The sequence below is a fragment of the Octodon degus genome, unplaced genomic scaffold (assembly GCF_000260255.1).
Source record: "Octodon degus isolate 3935 unplaced genomic scaffold, OctDeg1.0 scaffold00067, whole genome shotgun sequence".
In the NCBI taxonomy this organism is placed as follows: Eukaryota; Metazoa; Chordata; class Mammalia; order Rodentia; family Octodontidae; genus Octodon; species Octodon degus.
In genome coordinates this window covers 12,519,838-12,529,928 of record NW_004524643.1, presented here as the reverse complement: position 1 = coordinate 12,529,928, position 10,091 = coordinate 12,519,838, and the positions used below count along the sequence as shown (strand labels likewise).

The 10,091-nt window shown below is 39.6% G+C and overlaps 2 pseudogenes; one reads left to right on the top strand and one right to left on the bottom strand.

Annotated features, from left to right (window-relative positions):
• Positions 1-1,302: 1,302 nt before the first annotated feature.
• Positions 1,303-1,754, top strand: LOC101562878 (annotated as a pseudogene).
• Positions 1,755-2,537: 783 nt separating this feature from the next.
• Positions 2,538-3,146, bottom strand: LOC101562475 (annotated as a pseudogene).
• Between the last annotated feature and the right edge of the window lie 6,945 nt (positions 3,147-10,091).

Below are 10,091 nucleotides of genomic sequence, written 5' to 3'. Positions count from 1 at the left end.
GTCTGTATATAAACAGCCCAGGGGATTCATTACAATTCTTCTGGAGACATTTATCCTTGACATAGTGGCAAGCTATCTTTGCATTCAGTAATGAAAATCATGTTGTTAGCATTGAAAATTAGGGTTTATTTAGGTCTTACCAGATTGATGTAAACTCTAGAAATATTTGGACAGTTCCCATTTGACACTTCAGTCTCTGTGTTGATTTCAAAGTGAAAATAACTTGTAAAATTGTTACAAAGGGTTTACAGATTTATTATGTTTTGGAAGAAAGGTAAGCCTCAAATGTTCGGCAACACTTCTGACTGACATTCCTTTGGTTTAATGGTAAGTCTTCCTGGAAAGAAGATTTAAAATAACTGACCCTTACAGAGTCATGTTAATTATATTAATAAAACCAAGGGCCAGAAAAAAGTGCTGGTACCAGTAGATATTCATTCCTTCAAGAACTCCTGAAGACAGAGGCCACTAGGAGATGTAGCAACACAGCAAATCTTTGCACATCACAACTTTGAGGTAGACTATCAGATATACCTCAGAGAGGCAAGTTGATAGATGAACTTTAAGAATCTGGGAAATAGAAAATGCACCTTACAAACGTGATACTATGCACTGTTTTAAATTTCCCCAATCAAATATATTGACTGTCCTTACAATAGTTCGTTTCTGGGTGTTAGGGTTTGTGTCTAGATGACCCCCCCAAAGCCTCATGGAGTGGCTTCTAGAGCTTGTGATTAATTCATGATCCAATGCTGGAATTATAGGTGTGGGTGCTACACTTACCCTGTCGCTGAGAGCCTAAATACAATATAAGGCATGGAGAGAGGCTTGGTAGCTACCATAGCTGCATTTCCTCCTTTTGGTCTTTGCTGTTTTACACAGCCATCAAGTGATGTCCTCTGCCATGTGCCACTCTGCCTTGAAGCCATCCAAGTATGGGCTGAAACCTCCACTGTGAGCTAAATAAAACTTTCCTCCCTTAATTTTGGGTGTCAAATATTTTCCCAGCAATGAGGAAAAAGTAACCAAACAATGGAATTCACTTTTCATAACTACAAAACCAATGATCTGTCCATCTAGCATGCTATATCCACACACCATAGGAGAGTCTGGCCACAGGTGAAGGCTTCCTACACATGAGATGAAGCAGAATGACGTTGGTTACAGCATATGCTGTGGAAGAGTGCCTAAGAGTGCAATCAGCCCATTGTGAAAACTATTGCAAAGTACACCCTGGGATTTTTACAATTTCCTCAGTTAAAAATTCTTTCTGGCTTTTGCTCCGGCTGTTGCACCAGCAGGATGGGCAAGTGTTGTGGCCTCCATACTGCCAGGAAGCTCTGCAGTCACCGGTGGTACCAGAAGTGGCATGACAAGCAGTACAAGAAGGCCCATCTGGGCACAGCCCTGAAGGCCAACCCCTTTGGGGGTGCTTCCCACACAAAGGGGATTGTGCTGGAGAAAGTAGGGGTTGAGGCCAAGCAACCCAATTCTGCCATCAGGAAGTGTGTGCGAGTCCAGCTGATCAAGTGCGAGTTCCAGCTGGCAAGAAAATCACAGCTTTTGTCCCTAATGATGGGTGCTTGAACTTCATTGAGGAAAACGATGAAGTGCTGGTTGCTGGACTTGGTCAAAAAGGTCATGCCATTGGTGACATTCCTGGACTCTGCTTTAAGGTTGTTAAAGTAGCCAATGTCTCTCTTTTGGCTCTCTACAAAGGCAAGAAGGAAAGACCAAGATCATAAGTTTTGATGATGAAAAGACAGTAATAAATTTTCATACTACAAAAAAAATTCTTTCTGAAGGTAGGGGAGATGATTCAGTAGAATAAGCTCTTGCCTAGCAAGGGCAATGGCCTGAGTTCAATCCCTGGTTTGAAAAAAAAAAAGAAAGAAAGAAAAATCTTTCTGAAGATATTTCCCCATGAAAAGTGTACCTGTGATGAACCCCCAAGATAGGAGGGGAGAGATGGTTGGTCTTTAAATTAAATCAATATTTTTATATTTTATTTCACTTCATATTCTTTTATTTTATTTTGAGTGAAAACATAAGCAAATACAAATAGAAAAAAATGACAGAAACAGGGTACTATACAGCAATACATATGTTACAGATTTTCAAAACAGGGATAGCTAATTGACAAAAGTTGCTGTATTATCTATTTTTTCAATTTAATGAGAAAAAAGATAAAATAACAAGGAAATGGTTTCAAGACAGGTTAGTATGATAATTACACTAATTAATACAATGCATATTGTTGTCTTCCTACTAGCTATACAGAGTACAAGATGGAGCGATGATATCTTGTCCAAACAACATTAGTACAAACCTTTCCTCTCAATGAACTAAGAGAAAGCAGCTGTATATCCATCCTAATCTCTTCCATATGCATATATATTTTCACACACACACACACACACACACACACACATACACACACAAAGGTCTTTTTTTTTTTTTTTTTTAAGCTTTTCTGAGCATTTATTACAAGATCCCAACAGTGGGGTTTTTTTTGTTTTTTGTTTTTTTGTTTTTTTCTTCTCAACATCCTGCTCTGTGGCTTCCTTGGCTCTCTTCCCCGGGATGCCAAAGAGCTGGGCGTTGGCGCGGGCCATGCGCAGACTGGCGAATGCCTTGAAGTTCTTTTCTTCCTTGGTGATGACCCCAGCCTTCTCCTTATAGACGCTCCTGATGGGCATCATGGGTACTGTCAGCTGGATGGCCAACTTGAGTTCTTCAGCAGAGCTGTCTCCCCTTCTGGGGGCCACTAGCTTCCTGGGGAAGAGGATGAGCTCGAAGTGGCTGCACACTGGCCTGCAGGGACTCGGTGGATTTGTTCCGCCACCTTGGGTTCACCGAAATGCCAATGGTCCAGGCCACTTTCTTGTGAATACCGGCCACCCGCAGCTCCTCCACACTGAAGCTCCTGCTGGCTTAGACCTTGGTGTGGTGTCGCACCGTGGGACAGCGTATGATGGGCCGGATAGGTCAGGACACCGGGCGCGGAGCAATGCGGCATGCTTTTTCCTGCCCGGACTTGCACCTGCGGATCTTCTGAGCCGGCTGATTGAACCACTAGCCACACGCCACTGCCAGTCCTTGCGGAAATGGGGCTTCATAATCATGCCATTCCGGCTGGGCACCATGACTGCCTCTTAGGCCGCGGAATGGTGGAACCAAAAGGAAAGGTCCTTTGTTTATATCCCCCTATTTTGTTTTGTTTTGTTTTGTCACAGATGGGTGTTCCATTGCTGTTAGAGAAGCTGTATTTGGAGAAGTCTTTTTTATGAGCAGAATATATTTATTGAGGGCAAGAAGCAAGCTTCTGTCCGAGAGAGGGACAGAAGGGGGGCCCTGAGTGGGTGGTCCCCAGGAAGCTGTCTCTTCCAGGGAATTTCATAGAGAAAAACCAGACAGTGAGGTGAGTCTAAAGTAGTGGAGAACATGAGAGCTCGCTTAGGTGGGCATGAGGTGGGACAAAACTATGGTCAGCCAATGAGATTGATTAAATCAGAATCAAATGGGGAAGAGTCACGTGTAGCACGTGTGCAAGAATACAGGACAGGGTCTCTTCCTGTTGGGGGTTGGGTTACCGACTCATTTAGGCTCTTTTAAGGTGATTGATGCCTCTTTAGAATACCAATCCCTGGTGCCCACTCCTGGGGAAACATGAGGCTACATTTCTTTACTGTTTTGTCTGGAGGTCTGGCCCCCTGTGGGGAGTGTCTTTCTCTCCCAAAGTTGTAAAATCCCCTTGTCTTCTATAGTGTCTCGTTGTGGGCCTGGCTGCCTATAATATGTCTATCTAATTCAGCTGCCTACAATAGCTTATTTTTGTTGCTGTGATCATTATTATTTTAATGAGGGTATCTTAAACCATTTAGCAATTATATTATTGGTTCCTGAAAAAAACATTCTTTTTGTTTTATGTATTTAGTACAGAGTCTATAGGGTCTCACTATACAGACCAGACTTGTAGTGATTCTCCTGTTTTCAGCTTCCCTGGCAACTGGGATGTTAGGCATGCACCACCACATCTAGATTTTGGTGATTTCTTTTGATGTGCAAAACCTTTTCAAAAAGATGACATCCAAGTTGTTGAGTCTTTAAAGTGTTTTGTATGCAGTTTGGTTTTTGATTCCTCTAAATAATCCTCTTCTATTTATAACTTATGAGGTATTTTTTTTTTAATTTTAGGGAAGGGTCTACAGGGTGAACAGGGTCTCACTACTGGATTGGACTCATACTGATCCGTCTGTTTACAAACTCCCAAGACCTGGGATTACAGGTACATGTCACCACACCCAGCTTCAATTGCTGTCTCAGCATGCCTGGGGGCAGGGCTGGCACAGAAAGCCCAGGGATCCAACCCTTAGCCCCTGCACCTGCTTGCAGACATTTTAGTCTGCTGAGCTATATGGCTGGCCCTGAGGTAAGTCTTTTTCATAACATGTTTATGCCCTAATAAAAACATGATAGATCTACAAATTCTTGACTCTCAAATTGACATTAAGAATTTCTTCCTGATTAAAATAAAGCTTTGCACAATTTTGGGCCAATAGAAAAGAATAAAATAAAACAGCCAAATAAACTAACAAAAGAATGCAAACTTGAAAGGATTTTCTGTCACTCCAATAGGATGTGATATGATATGTTAGGCTTAAATACCTACAAAGAGTCTAAGGTTTTATACTTTGTTACAGTTGTTCATAAGAGCTACTCTGGAGCCCACGTTGGAAGTCAAGGAACAAAAAGAAAGTCACAGTGTAGGAGATGGAAAGGTAAAGAGGTGTGAGAGCTAGACTGTAAGAGAATTCAAATTGAATGGAGAAAGATCAAGATTCCTTCATGGTAACACCCTGGAGTGAAATCATAGAGGAGTAGATTACATAGAGGTCATAGGGAACACCTAGAAAATGATATGTAAGACATAGATAGTGGATACATAGATACAGGACAGAGGAGAGAGAGAGACAGAGAGAGACAGAGAGAGAGAGAGAGAGAGAGAGAGAGAGAGAGACAGAGACAGACAGAGAGACAGAGACAGAGAGACAGAGACAGAGACAGACAGACAGACAGACAGACAGACAGACTTCAATTTAAGAAAGCTCTGTGGAAAATGATTCCAAAATTTCTAGATTTAAGGCTAAATAAATAAAAATATACTGAGGATAAAATTCAAGTCCAGTAGGCAAATATATGGTAATACTTTCACTTTTATATTTTCCATGTTCACAGGCTTCTATTTTAAATAGTACTGAGCCTTGTGGAGCCTTCTGTACACTTCACGTTTCTCCATAATTTACAAGTATACATCACAATCCAAGCAATGAGCAAGTCTGTTGCAGTGAATAACAGAAGTGATGGAAGAAAAGTCAGGAATATTTTATGGCTATGGAAGTTCAGATGAGATTTAGTGAACACATCCCATGAATAAACTTGGGCAGTGAGCCTTCCATGGTGCATCCCAAACTTGGCTTTAATGAGCAGTACCATAAAGCCAGGACCTAAAACAGCAGAGGGGTGTTTGCAGAAGAAAAGTTCAGACTTTTGATCATGTGACTTTCAGGATCCTACGCTGACATGAATTATTTGATTATTATGACTGTTTTGGCTGTTCTTGGTCACCTATTAACAGTACAGCCTATAATAGAATGGTTAGAAATAAAATAAACTATCATGGCCTGAATTGTCCCTGCCCATAGATTCACCTGTTGAAGCCTCTGTCCCAGATAGCACAGAATGTGGCTGACTTGGAGACAGGTAAACAGAAATCCCTCAGGCAAACTGAGCCTTCAAGTGTGGCTCTTCTCCAATTTAAGGGATGTCTTCTAAGAAGGAATTTGGATGTACAAAGAAACACCCATAATACACTTCAGGACAAAAGCCAGGGGAAGAAGGACAAGGTGCTCGCTGGAAACCAAGAGGAGCATCCTCCCAAGAAACTGATCCACTCCTGCCAACAGCAAAACCCTGGGCTGTCAAGCTCCAGAACTGGGAGAAATGAAATCACTGTTGATTCAGGCTCCTGGGCTCCAGCACTTTCAATAAGGGGTGATGAGAAAATACTTCTGACATATGTTCATTTGTTCTCAATAGCAACAGAAGCTGCCTCAAAATAAATGCAGGTGCTTCATGTTTTCAAGAGACATTTTAAAAATGCTACTTCAATTGAAGTTTAAAAGCCATACCTTGTCCCTTTTAACAATGGTTTTAATTAGAAAGTCAGTCCTCACATTGTCAATGTTTGACACCAGAATGGAGCCCTACTCAGGAATGGTATCAGATGGGTACATGCACTCCTAGGTACATGTGTTCCAATGTATCCAGGCCCCTGGAAACCCTAGTTCTAAAGTGATCAGAAGAGGACTAAAGATTAGGAGCAGCAGGGTCTGAAGGTCCCTGGGCAGATGAGGTTCTTCCAGAAATGTTACCAAACAAAGGCAATGATACCATCAGCTGCAGAAAGGATCATTTTTTTCTTTTTCACTCCACTGGGAAAGAAAGCAGGAAAATGACTACATGCATGAGTTTCAAAATGATGAATACATAGGAATCAAGCTAGTCACAGAGGTGAAAAATGACTTCATTGGGAGCCACTGCTGCTGTTGCTACCACTGCCACTTCCACCAGGACTCAGGCCAGAGTCTGTGCCCTGGAGAAGTCTTTAAAGGACTTTTTTGCATTTGATGCCAGACCAAAGATTGTAGGTGCTTGAATCCAGCAAAATAACCAAATATAGCCCAATAGTCCCTAATACTAGTGTGTTGTCAGCACAACTGGCAGTTGTCCAAAGTTGTTGACTTGAGCCTTCTACAGCTCAGCATATTTATATAGCTTTACTTTTATGCCTCATGTTTGCACTTTTCTGCTGGATGGTTAAGACTAAGTTAAAGCAAGATGTTTATAACTCAAAATGTAACTTTTACTATCTGACAAGGACAGTGAAATGCCCTCAGGATTTATCCTGGAAACATGTAAAGCACTTGTGGGTCTTTTGTCAGTGTCAGCCATCTAGATGAGTCACAGCCATTGCTTGACCAATTTGCTCTCTGTAATAGTCTGAGAGAATTTTTCTCTCTAGGTGACTCTCCTTAAGCACACTCTACATCATCAATCACATTCCTCAGTGGCCCCATAATCTCCTTGACCTAGATCAATATTTTCAATCCTCACATAAAAATAAAACACTAAGACTTTTAGTAGTTTGATATAGACAGTGGATTCATATTTCTGTAATGATTTATCAAAAATTCAACATTGAATTCTATAAGTCATGTTGAAAATTTTGAAATGAGTTTTCTAATATATATAGATAGATATAGATATATAGATATATAGATATATAGATATATAGATATAGATAGATATAGATAGATAGATAGATAGATAGATAGATAGATGATGAATCCTGAAAATCTGGCTTTTTTACAAGAGAAAAAAATACAAACAAATTTCATAATTTTGGAGAAGTCACAAAGAGAGCACAGAAGTGACAGTGAACCACTGCTTGTATCTGATAGTCTTGTTTACTCATTTAAAAAATTGGTAACAAAAAATATTTACATAATGTTCTAAATCAAGTGTTATATACATTGAATTTTTATATGTATTTAACCCTTGTGCCAGGGTGAATGTTTGTTACATTATTTGTGCCCTGAGTGTCTAGTGTGTAGACTCCTCCAATGACAACCCTGTCTTCATTGTGATAACTAAATCATCCACCTTGATTTTCCATGCAATACCCTAACTTCTCCATCTGTGACCCATTCAGTATCTGACCTGTCATCCATTCCATTCTAACCACCTATTCTGACCAGTGTATCCTTCCTCTTCTCAGGACTTACACTGATATTGAAACAGCAAGCAGAAAAACCAAAATGACACCCAGCATTTGGAGGCAGATTTATTTACACTGAGGGGCACTGATTGGGATCACTCCCAGAATATCAGGCTATAATTTCTGGTGGTTTAAAGATTATATGGAATAAGCAAGCAGGAAGTACAGAATCAGAATGGTTTGTCAATTGGGCATTGCTGTATGCACTGTCCATCACAGTGACCACCTATGCATTACAATACTCAGTTATTTCTCAAAAACAGGAACAACTGGAATTGAAACAGGAACAACTTGGGCAACTAAGAAACTGAAATACATTAGCAGTTGAGGGGCATTTTCTGTTGCAGTACAACTTCTAAATTCTAAATCTTGTGAATGACACCCATCTCTTATCTATACAACAGTCTATCCCAGAGACCTTCCTATTCCATCTATAGTGTGACAGCCTTCTCGACATGATGTTTCACTATCACCTCCATGCTTGTAACATTTAGATTGCATAGTCTAATCCCTACCAAAATACCATGAATGTAACTCACAGATCTAGAGAAAACATTCTTAAAAGTCATTTGAAATCAGAAAAGATCTAAATATAGCAAAGGTGATCTTGGGCAACAAAGGTCAGGCAGAATGCATTACAATCCCTGACTTGAAATTATGATAAAAAGCTGGGACAAAAATCAGCATTGTACTGGTAAAGAAAAAACAGACCTAAGGATCAATGCAATGGATTAGAAGATGCCAATATAACTAAAAACACACTCAGCCATCTTATGTTTGACACAGGGGCTAAACATGTTTGCTGGAAGAAAGAGAGTCTCTTTGACAAGGGGTGCTGGAAAATGTGACTCTCCACATACAGAAAAGTAAAACTAAATCTGGGTCTATCACCCTGCTCCAAACTAAAATCACAATGGATTAAAGATCTAAACATTAAAAAAGAAACATTAAATCTCCTGGAAGAGAAAGTAGGTGGAAATTTTGAAGACATAGGTGGAAGCAGGAAGTTCATGAACAAAAAACAAGCTGCACAGGAAAAACTTCAAAGATTCAATGATTAGGACCTCCTCTTATTGAGAAGCTTCTGTGAGTCAAAAGAAATTACTGGGCCAGGGAGATAGCTGAGTAAAATAAGTACTTTCCTGGCAAGCATAAGGTACTGAGTTCAATCACAGGTATCACAAAAAAAAAAGAAAGAAAGAAAAGTACCAAAAAAAAAAAAAAAAAAAATGAAATTACCAACAGAATGAAAAGACAACCAACAAATTGGAAAAAGTCTTAACTAATAATCACCAAGACAAAGGTCTTGTATATATAATATATAAAGAACTAAAAAAATAGGGCCCCAAAATTAAAAAATCTAGTCCAAAAATGGACATATGAAATGGATACACACTTCTCAGAGGAAAAAATACAAGAGGCAAATAAATAAATGAAAAAATGCTCCATATCACTGGCCATTCTAGAAATGTAAATTAGGATTATATTTAGATATAGATGATATAGATATAGATATAGATATATAGATATAGATATAGATATATAGATGATATAGATATAATCTCACTCCAAAAATAATGGCCATCTTAAAGAAATCAACTAATAACATATGCTGGAGAGGCTACAGGGAGAAAGGAACACTTCGCCACTGCTGGTGGTAATGTTGACTGGTACCACCACTATAGAAATCAGTGTGGAGATTCCTAAAAACTTTAGGTCTGGAAATCCCATTCAACCCAGCTCGTCCCCTTCTGGGAATTTTTCCAAAAGAACTGACAACATCATACCATAGTGATATATATGTGCACCCATGTTCATAGCAGCACAATTTGTGATAGCTAAATCTTAGAAACAACAAAAATGCCCTTCACTCTAAAAACATGTGGTCTTTATATACATTGGAGTATTACTCAGATATAAAAAAAATACAAGCTCAAAGCCTTCATAGGTATGTGTATGCAACTTGAGGCTATATTCATAAATGAAATAAGCCAGACCCACATGTGTAAATATCATATTGTCTCCCTAGTGTAAGAGCCAAAAAGTAGAAATAAAACCTGAAAAGTGTAACAGACACACTTAAAGAGAAAAGAAGAAAAGACAGGAAAAATTGTAAGGGAAAAGCATGAAAGGGGGACTGGGGAGACAGCTCAGTAGAATAAGTGCTTGCCCAGCAAGCACAGGGCCTGAGTTCAATCCCCAGTTGTGCCACAAAAAAAGAAAGAAAGAGAGAGAGAGAGAGAGAGAGAGA